This window comes from Stegodyphus dumicola, chromosome 4 (assembly GCF_044657685.1).
Source record: "Stegodyphus dumicola isolate Sdum_Otavi_A_Nest chromosome 4, ASM4465768v1".
Taxonomy (NCBI): Eukaryota; Metazoa; Arthropoda; class Arachnida; order Araneae; family Eresidae; genus Stegodyphus; species Stegodyphus dumicola.
This window is the reverse complement of record NC_140771.1, coordinates 82,432,575-82,443,182: the sequence shown is the minus strand read 5'-3', so window position 1 is coordinate 82,443,182 and position 10,608 is coordinate 82,432,575.

The following is a 10,608-nucleotide window of genomic DNA, read 5'->3' as shown; positions in this document are numbered from 1 at the left end:
CATGATTTAGCTTATACATGAAAGAAAAAGAGAAAAAAATACATGAAAGAAAAAGAGATAAAACAGCTTGATCGGTTCTATTAGATATCAAGAATGTACACGGAAAGCCTTGCCGAACATCATCAATAACATGCAGCGTCAGTAATTCGAAATCATAACCATTCATCCCATGCGTGCCATCCATACAAATACAATCAAAGCCACATTTTTGTAAAATCTCCTTTTGTGTAGTATTCATTATAATAAGCACAAAATCTTCTATATTTAAATTTGAATATCCCTCTAACATACTTCCTTGTTTTTTATAAAATAAGACACATGAATCATCACTGTTCCCCCACTAAGGGAATCATCCTTATGCTTGACTGCATCTGAACATAGATTATATGATTGTTCGATATTATGCAGGTTTTTTTTTTTTTTTTTTTTTTTTTTTTTGTTTGTTTTGTTTAGTTTTGTTTTTTTGTGTCAATAAATGCAGCCTTGTCAATTCAGAACCTGAAACAATATCACATATTTCATCTACAACGTTAGTAAATAATATTAAAATAAATTATAGCAAACTGTTCTAAGCAAACTTATAGCAAACTGTTTCTGAAGCAATTTTTCTAACCATAATATCCTTTTCACTATTTGATAATGATTGGTATCGAATATGAGTTTTCATGAAAGTTACTATAAATTTACAATCATGTTTTTTAATGCTAGGTGGGCAAAATTAATTTATCTTATCATAACCTTGTACTTCTAAATGTCTCTTCCCTTGACTTTCTGATTTAAACATACCGTATCTATGGCATATAAAAGAGTAATATGTAGTACTGCTTGGATATTTTGGTGCTTCCGACAATAAATTTTGAATGTATTTGTTTCTCAATACTTTCTTTCCAATCATAAGAGGTCTCTAATGAAAAAAAATTCTAAATGTTCTTTATCTATTCTTATATCATGATCACCTTCAAAATATAAAATAATATTTCGCTTATCAAAATAGGAATTGCACAGTAAACATTTATAGGATTGATGTTTCTGCCGTTCACGAGCTTTTAAATGACATAGACTGCTGAACTGTGTACAACTAGAACATTTAAATTAGCATGCCTTTCGGCGCTTTATGTCCTGCAATTTTGCGGGATGAAGATTTGCTACGTGTCTTCTTAAATTTGAAAATATAGCGTATCTTTTTCCGCAATCCACACAAGAAAAACTTTCCAACGGTTGATTTTCCATTTCAGGAATAAGGGCCGTTTTATTATTTCAGAAAACATGATAAAATTTTCTGAACACATATTAATGACAATTCACCAGCTACGAAATACAAACAACGCTTTGAACAAAAATTCCCTATATTCAAAGTCCCTTTTCCTTACCCCAGATAAGGGAAAAAACTGCTTATGATCACAAGTGATTCTTGGAGGTCTAGACGCTTGTGATTCTCGAGGTTATTGGAAACCAAAGATGCTGGAAACTTGCTTTGCCTTTCTAAAATACAATCCGATTGGCGCTGCGAAAATTGGCTCTATGCTAGCTGACTGAATGAAGCTCACGTGATACATGATCGCCAAGAAAGTCATCGCTTCTGACGTTGGCGTGAAAATCGCGTACGAAAGGATCGCAGTACCATAGAATAAGAAATAGACTAACCCAGTCGCGGGGAGCGCGTCACCGACATGTCCGCAAGAAAGAGTAGGGACGATCTGGTTTACTTTAACACTGGAACGTATGGTGTTTGTATCACATAACTCATTTTAATTATAAAATGTTATACGTTGTATAGTGATGAGATTATGAAAACCACAGTTTTTTCCAAATAGGATTTAATATATCTCATCAAAGCACTTTTTACTGCATTTCACGCATTTTTTTCACGCGTAATTCTTGTACAGACATCTTTACTTTGGTAAAACGATAAAAACTCTAAGCACAAAATTTATGAACTTAATTTTGCGTAAAAATAAAGTAAAATTAAATAAGATTGATAGTACTTGATGCTTTGAAATAAATAAGGAAAAATTAAAAAAGATCTGATAATTTTTTTAAAAAAATTTAATGAACATTTTCAGGCAGTGATTTTTCAAAACTATAATAACATTACAAAACGATTATTTATTTGATTATATCATCATTTAATTATTAACATTAAAGTGGATTATTTATTTTAGTAATTTATAAAATTTGGAGTATATTCTGAGTATAATGAAGGGAAAAAAAAAAAAAAAAAAAAAGATAAAATAAAATCTAGAAGCACTCAGATTTTATATTATGCCCAAAAGGAACCTTTTTTTAAAGTTTTGTGTGTTACTTATATTTATTGAATATCATGTTCTTCGCCCATAAACCACATAATTTGAAAACAGCATGTATTTAGAATTTCCGCACTGGAGATAAAACTGTTATTTTCCGTACAGGTGCTCGCTCTGAACTCATTGAATTTGTTAATCAAAAATTCGTTAAAGTTTTACAAAATATGAAATACATTAAAACAAATTCGAAATTCGACCGTCCATATGCCCATGTTCGGGTGGAGGATTACATTATTCAAAATTTGGTGGCTCTAGACAGTCCCGAATCTAGCGGGGAGGGGGAACAAGCCGGGTTTCCTGCCGCGGGTGGCAACTCTTGTGGGCGGCAAATTCAAATATAACGCTGGATCCTATTTGGTATGTTGTTCGCTGAAACAGCTCTCTAATTTTAGTACAATGTTAATAGTTTTAATGCCAAGTTTAAAAACCTCTTTTAAGAAGATTTATAATTAAATACTAGGAACCCTTTTAAAGGAACATGAGTTAAAATTAAGTCAAGTACAGCCGAAAACAACTATAAATAGAAGATCAGAAAGAGGCCAATAGAGGGACTCCAGGCGTCATGATAGAATCAGACTGACCCTATCAGTAATGTCTGAAGTCCCTCTATAGTTTCCTGCCCGGGCGCGTAATGACAAACCGCACATTGAGTTGATCAATGTTAACGAATTTCGCTTACTGCGCATGCTCAGTGTCGTACCGTTGGCGTGGGAGAAAATACTGGCGACTAAACATAAGCAACCCTACACAAGCTTGTTCGTCATGTAGGTCTTATCGACTGTTCACAATTACAGTACTACGGAAATTTGTTTGTGCTTAATTGTTGCTTCTTTTTCATTTCATTGTGGTTTATTTTGCTCATAACCATGATAATAATTTCTCTGACTAAACTTCAGTAATTTAAACTGGATTTATTCTTTAATTTGTTAAAGTGGAACAAATGGAATGTATAGTAAATAATCAGTTGCTTTTTTTCCTCAGAAATATAATCAATATACATTCAGCTAAATATATCTTGTAATGTTCCCTGTTTTGTAATCCTTCTTAAACGAAAATTTGCGTAGTTTACAATCGATATTTACACTCTAATTAATGAAGCAACTTACTGAGTAACAAGTTTTAAAACTTCGAACTGTTTTACGCTCAGATAACAGAATATTAACCATACACCGCATTTATCTTCTTTTAGAATTGTGTAAAAGTCTCTTCTGAGCATGCGCAGTACGCAAAATCCGTTTAACATTGATCAACTGAATGTGCGGTCTGGCATTACGCTGCCTGGGCGAGGTGTATTCACATGAGAAATAGAACGATAGCTTGTTGAAGAAGTCACCTTGTTTCCATAGCAACGTCTGCTGGGAATGGAGAAGCATTGTAACTATTTTCTAAGAGCTAACCCCAAAAAATTAACCTTGGGTCATCCTGGACAAATGAAATAATTCAAATTAATATTCGCCGAGTATATACAAGACACCGTCGTTATGTCTTCAAGATGAAGCAAGGCATTTAGATTTTTTTGCAGCCAGTCGGCAACTTAGGCTCACCTTTGGTTTGACTCGGAACAGTGGAGCGCATTCGGGATTTTAAAACTAGATTTATTATTTCTAAGGCCAAACAGAGAAAACAAATTTCAGCTAAGATGAAAAAATAATTCCACGGAAGAAGTAAACCGTAAGACCCTGCCGCAATTCCGATTATGCTGAGATTCTAGAGGGTATTAATATTTCTTGCAGTTTGCACGATCAACCATGACTCCATATATCATCCCCAAACAATCTACAAGTCAGCATTTGGGAAAGAACAACATTCTTCACCGACATCAAACGAATAGCTAGAGGACATAAACCATGATATAAACATCTCTTTATTTATATGGGGGAGGGCAGCAGGAAGACGAAAAACTAAAAATTTTTGATTTGTTGGACCCATGCAGTTGGCTGATCATAGAAAAAAATGAACGATCACCAACAATCTTTCTTAAGCAGTCAATTAGTATTATTAGCCGGTAAACATCCAGTAAACATAAACCTCAGTCCCATTGAACGTGATGGCAGACATTTGACATATGATACAGAACATTAGTAAATAATGAAAAGCTTAGAAGATCTTGGTTTACATATTCTAAAGACAAGAATGCAATTTTTTTTACACCCTGCAAGATTTATCAGAAACATGGTGCTGCCGCTACACCATACTACAGGATTCATTAACTGGAAAAAAGTTTTAGGAATATTAACTGAGCATGAAGCGTCTGAATCCACAGAGGTGCAAGATTAAGAGGAAAATTCGAGTACAACTAATGAAATCGTGCCAAGGTATCGATCACGATACTGAGCGACTCATTTACACAGAGAAAGAAAAATGGAGAGAAATTCTATATAGTCATGGATGCGGGACTGTATCTTTCAACAAACTGTCGTTCTTTTCTTTGGTCTGATGAAATCCCAAGTAGCCTGTTCACAAAGTATCCTCGACTTAGCCAAGGAAATTTTCTGAATTTAACCTCTCCGCTTGCCAAACATAATTCAACTCTTAGGTACCAGTCAAAGCACCTAACAAAGGGAAAGGAATCGTATTTAACAAAGATAATTCAAATAAGTTATTAACTTAAAGGTAAAACAGTCTGAAGTAGCATTTTAAACGATATTAAAGAAGCCAAATACTACACAATAATGCTCCATTGCACTCCATATGTGTCTCATACAGACACATATAAAAAAATTTTTAAAAAAAAATGAACCAGGTGATTCAATACGTAAAAACGCATGGTGATGTGTGTGACATAAAGGAAAATTTCATTGATTTCATAGAAGTTTGTGGAAAGATAGGAGAATATATTTCTGAATACACTGTAGAAAATTAGTGTCTTAATTGGCACTTGATGGTTTAGATATTGGACAATGTCGGTGTCAGTCGTACGACAACGGGTCTAATATGGATAGCATTTCTAAATCAGTACAAGCTAGGATTGAATCCGAAAGTAACCTCAACAGAAAGACGATTCTTCTAGGAGGAGACGATTTTTTAATTATACTATACGTATTTTTCCTTTAAAACGAAAAAAAAAAAAAAAAATCCTAGCTTGAACTTATTAGGAAGCTGGAGGAATTTGTGTCATGTTTGGCACGCTCCTCGTATCTTGCCGGTGTGCATTCTGCTTCTTCGTGCACGAAAGCAGTTAATCTGTTTGGAATTACTCAGAAAATACTTCACTTTTTTGTCGGATACACTACTGGATGGTATATTATAAAACAATGTACAAAATACAACTTAAAAGGAAGCAGCCAGACGAGATGGTCAGCAAAATATGTGGTTTGTGAAAGTGTAGGACATCTCGTACATGCTGTGAAAAATTTTGAATTTACAATCAACCTGAAAATTTGAGTTAATATTTTTTCAGAATTCAATCGAGTAAATACAGATATTCAAAAGGAATTCGTCTTCCGCATTCTGTGTAGTTAACGAAAGAACTGACCAAAACTGAGGATTTATAAAAAATGAGAGAAAACTCCTTTGGGATATTGGATACAAGAGTCAACAATAGCCGAAAAAATTGCAGTTGAGTCTATTCTGACAAAGAAAAACTTCCAAAGCACAAAAAGCAATCTGATGAACTGTTTGAGTAGGAATCACGAACACTTCAACCCGTTCAGATCGAAGTTTCAGCAAATTAAAACATATTCAAAAATATCTACGATCATCGGTGAGCCAGGAGCGTTTATCAAGTCTCTCGATTCTGGCAACCGAAAATCACACCGCAGATCAAATTATGATGATTCCATGCATTTATTTACAGAACAAAAGGCTTTCAGAGTAAAATTCTAATTTTCGTTACTAATTCCGTCATGTTTTAATAGCCTTAAGGCAGGTAAGAACTTAAAATTACTTATGAAATAGGAAGTATGAAAAACAAGACAGGATACGAATGTTCTCAGTAATAAACCATATTCCGTATAATCTTTTCAGAATGTTTCCTTTCGGCAATAGGCATTTCTCGGCAATTTTGCCTGGCTGAGCAATAAAAGCTGCTGAGCACTAGTTGGCTCAGCAGTTATTATTAGGGTAATAAATTGACTGTTATTATTACGGTAATAACTTAGTGGCTGAGCAATAAAAGCTGCTGGCTGTATGAGCATTTCCGTGATTTTCCCTGTGTGTAATATAGATACGAGCTAGTTTCCCTTTAAAATTTTTTCCACTGGGCATTCCTCTTTTCCCACGCAGTACCTAATCGCGAAATACATAGTACATAATCAGACAAATGTCCTCAGCAGTGGCCGAGTGATTAAGACCGATAAAAACTGGTAGTTCGACCTTGCATGGGTTCAAACCCAGGCGAACGGACTGGCTGCATGGTTTCTTTTCGTGGATTTTCTCATGTGTAACATGAATATGAGCCAGTTACGGAACTACTCTGATATGCGCCCTCAAGTCGCCAAATATTTTTGGCGAGAAACTTCACGCTGCCATATTACTATCTAAATTTTTTGTCTACATTTTGAACGTTTAGCCTAAAATGTCTCCATAAACGCGGTTTTCGCACATGCAAAAAATACGTTTTGAACACACAATTTAGCTAAAAATCCGAAACAAAAACAAAAAATTTAGATAGCAAAAACGTAAAGTTTCTAACCAAAAATATTTGACAAGAATCCATGTACACAGCGACATGTTTTAACTTAAAAAAAAAATCTACGAATTGCACAATGTAGGCAACGAACGAATCTACAATCTACGCACACCTCGCTTTAATAAATTAACATAACAACAATAAATTTCAAAGAATACCATGTACACAGCATCCTATTTAAACTTTAAAAAAATTCTACGAATTGCACAATTTGCAAGGAAGGAATCTACGATCTACACACTCTTTGCTTTAATAAAATAACATAACAACAATAAATTTCAAATAATACCATGTACACAGCATTCTGTTTCAACTTTAAAAAACATCTACGAATTGTACAGTCTAGACACTAAACAACAAAATAAACTAAAATAAATTTCAAACAATTTACAGAAATTCATACTAAAGAACCAATGAACATAACATTCTACAAAATAAGAACAAGGATAAAACAAAATGCACTTACCATGAATTAATGCGTTTTCGAATAGCAGAAATATAAATTTCATACCGCCACGTAATCACTATCGTATTTACATGACAGCTCGACACACTATCCAGAAAATTTATACTATGGTTCACAAATAAATAAAATTACAAATCCCTACTTCTATCATGCACTGCCATTAAAAATAATCTCCCAGACCCTCTTTCCACACTTCCAAATACCCACTACCCCTCAACAGGATAGCCACAATCATATTTCCTTTTGCCAACCATTTTAACAACTACCATTTTATCTTTCCCTCCCATCTTCTCAGACACAGAGGCGAACCAACGAGCTCCAGCGAAAGATTTTTCAACGTCAACAGGGTTGCCATAGAACACGCAATCACACCAAAAACCAGCGCAGAACACATATCGCCACATTTGGTGAAATTAGGGCGTATATTAGAGTTGTACCCCAGTTTCTTTTAAAAAGTTCCTCCACGAAAGCCCCTTCCTCTAGCAAATGCGAACCAGTTTCCCTTAAATATTGTTTCCACGGGGCATTCCTCCATTTCCATGCAATGCCTAATGGCGAAACATATAGTAAATAATCAAAAAAATGTTCTCAGCAGTGGCCTAATGAGTAAGACCGATGAATACGGGTAGTTCGATTTTGCCTGGGTTCAAACCCAGAAGAACGGGCTGGCTGCATGGTTTGTTTTCGTGGATTTCCTCATGTGTAACGTGAATACAAGCCAGTTTCCTTTAAAAAGTTTCTCCATGAAAGCACCTCTCCTCTAAGTAGATAGCCCTCCTGCCTTTGCCATATTCATATAATTTAACCAGTATGCAATAATACGGAATAGTGAGAAACGTAAGAGATACCCCTTCCCCCTAGAGCGGAGAACAAATGGTGCGAGGACTGGAGGGTTAGAAGCACTCAGGATTAGGATTAAATCCGAAAGTAAGCTCAACAGAAAGCCGATTCTCCTAGGAGGGGACAATTTTCTAATTATGTAACTTTGGTACGTATTTTTCCTTTATAACACACACGCACGCACACACACACACACACACACAAAAAAAAAAAAAAAAAAAAAAGAGAGAGAGAGAGAATTTAGTATAAAATGGAGCTTAGGTTTTTACCTCAAACCTTATCTATTTCTGTATTTATTAAACAAATTAAAATATGTTCGAGAAACTTAAAGGATGATGGGTGAGGGCGGCAGTTTTAGCTTTTGCCCTGCATCAGAAAAATCAAAGATCCAGTGCTGGCTCCAGATACTGTCGTTTTTGTCGCAGTGCGAGAAACATATTTCTTTACATACAATACAGGGCGATAATATTTGGTAAAAAGCGAGGAGACACAGACATTTATAGTAAAACAGCGTAAAATGCCGCTTCGAAACTAACCTTTCTAGGCTACCGCCCCTTTGGGCTAATAAATTAACAGTAAATAAAAAAAAATATTATGCAGAACTAAAAATATATTAAAAAAATAATCACTATAAAGCAAACTCACAAGTTTGTGATTACTCACAAGCAAAATTAATTATTACGGTTAAATATAATTTTAATATTAGAATTAAATGTATAAAAATTTTTATCACTTTGATGTATTATGAAATATAATTGAAATAAAATTCCTTTATAGAAATTGTGCTATAATACTCATCTATAATTTTAAAAAAGCAGCACAATTTAGAATTTTAAGCAAAACTTTTAAAAATTCGTTTTTAAATGTTTTAGTATTTTTTACTTATTTACACCAATGAAAAGCATAAAAATTGCAAGAGAAAATTGCTTGTTTGAAATTTTCTATTAGTTCAGATTTAAAATATTATTTTTTGAAAGTAGTAGTTACAAATTTCCTTACAGCATAGGAAAAGCTAAAAAAAATATCCAGCCCTGAAAGCATTTAATAGCTTTATAATTATTTGGAACGCTAATTATGCTTCATCAATATGCTAAATTTTTAAAAATCAATCTCAATTTCAAAAATATAAATATGTAGAAATTCTAATTTGTGAAATGAGTCACTACAACCAGATTTTTCTTGACAACTATACATGCTGCAATAGGCAACCACTGTTAAATTACTGCAAGTCGTCCCTACTCCTCCGGATGTGATCAAGGTGACAGCCGGGAACGCCTCAGACGAGGGAGAAAAGCCATCGGGGTTAGTCTATTTCTTATAAGGTCCATGCACAGTACGAAATTCCCCGACTTTTCCAGATTTTGACTAAAATATTTAAATTCCCTGACTTTTCTTTCCGACTTTTTGGTCAATTTTCGAATTCCCTGACTTTTCCCGGTTTTTCAGCTAGCGTGGTATCCCTGACTGAACCAAAAGAAATGAAAATATTTTAAGGTAGATATTCAGTCTAATAATCTAATTTTCCCTGCTATAATTGATACAGGGTCACAGGTTAATGTTATATCTGGAAATATTACAAACTTTATGAATGCACAAATCGAAATTATTGAAAATAACCCTAACACAAAATTATTCTCTCTATCTGTAGGCCTTTCTGTGACCAAAGTAGTTAAATTATCATGCAAAATAGGTAGACTTACTAATGATAATTTTACTTTACTAATAATACTTTATGTTGTGAATTTTCTACTCTGACATATTTATTATCCTCATCACCTTGTATTTCTTTATTAAAACTGCAATTGAATTTTAATAATTATGAAGTATATCAGTTTAAACACATGATAAGTAAAGTTATTCAATTAGATAAACTTTTTCACAACAATTTCGTATGTAAAAATAGTGTAAGTACTAAGACAATTACACTGAAAATAGTGAAACTGCTGATGATCAGTTGAAAAAATTGTTAAGTAACTAGAATCATATATTTGCTAAAAATAAATATGATGCGAGTTGTATCAATATGGAACTTCAGGGAGTAGTTTCCTACAATTAGTGTCTCTACATAATTTGAATAATACACAGATTTGTTTTTCTTTTTTAAAAACTATTTTCAGATTTTAATATCAATAAAATAAGAACTTTTAAATTTCAATCGATCCACAGATTTCTGGCCAACTCATTATTAAGATATTGATGTACACTAAAATATTATCATATCACACAGCAAAAGATGTTAAGTTTCATAACTTTCATCTTATTATTTTAATTCATGCAGTTTTTCAGTTAACCTCACTTATATAACCTGGATAGCATGCTAGTTGTATTAATCAATTAACAGACTAAATTAATCAATACATGTATGTTCA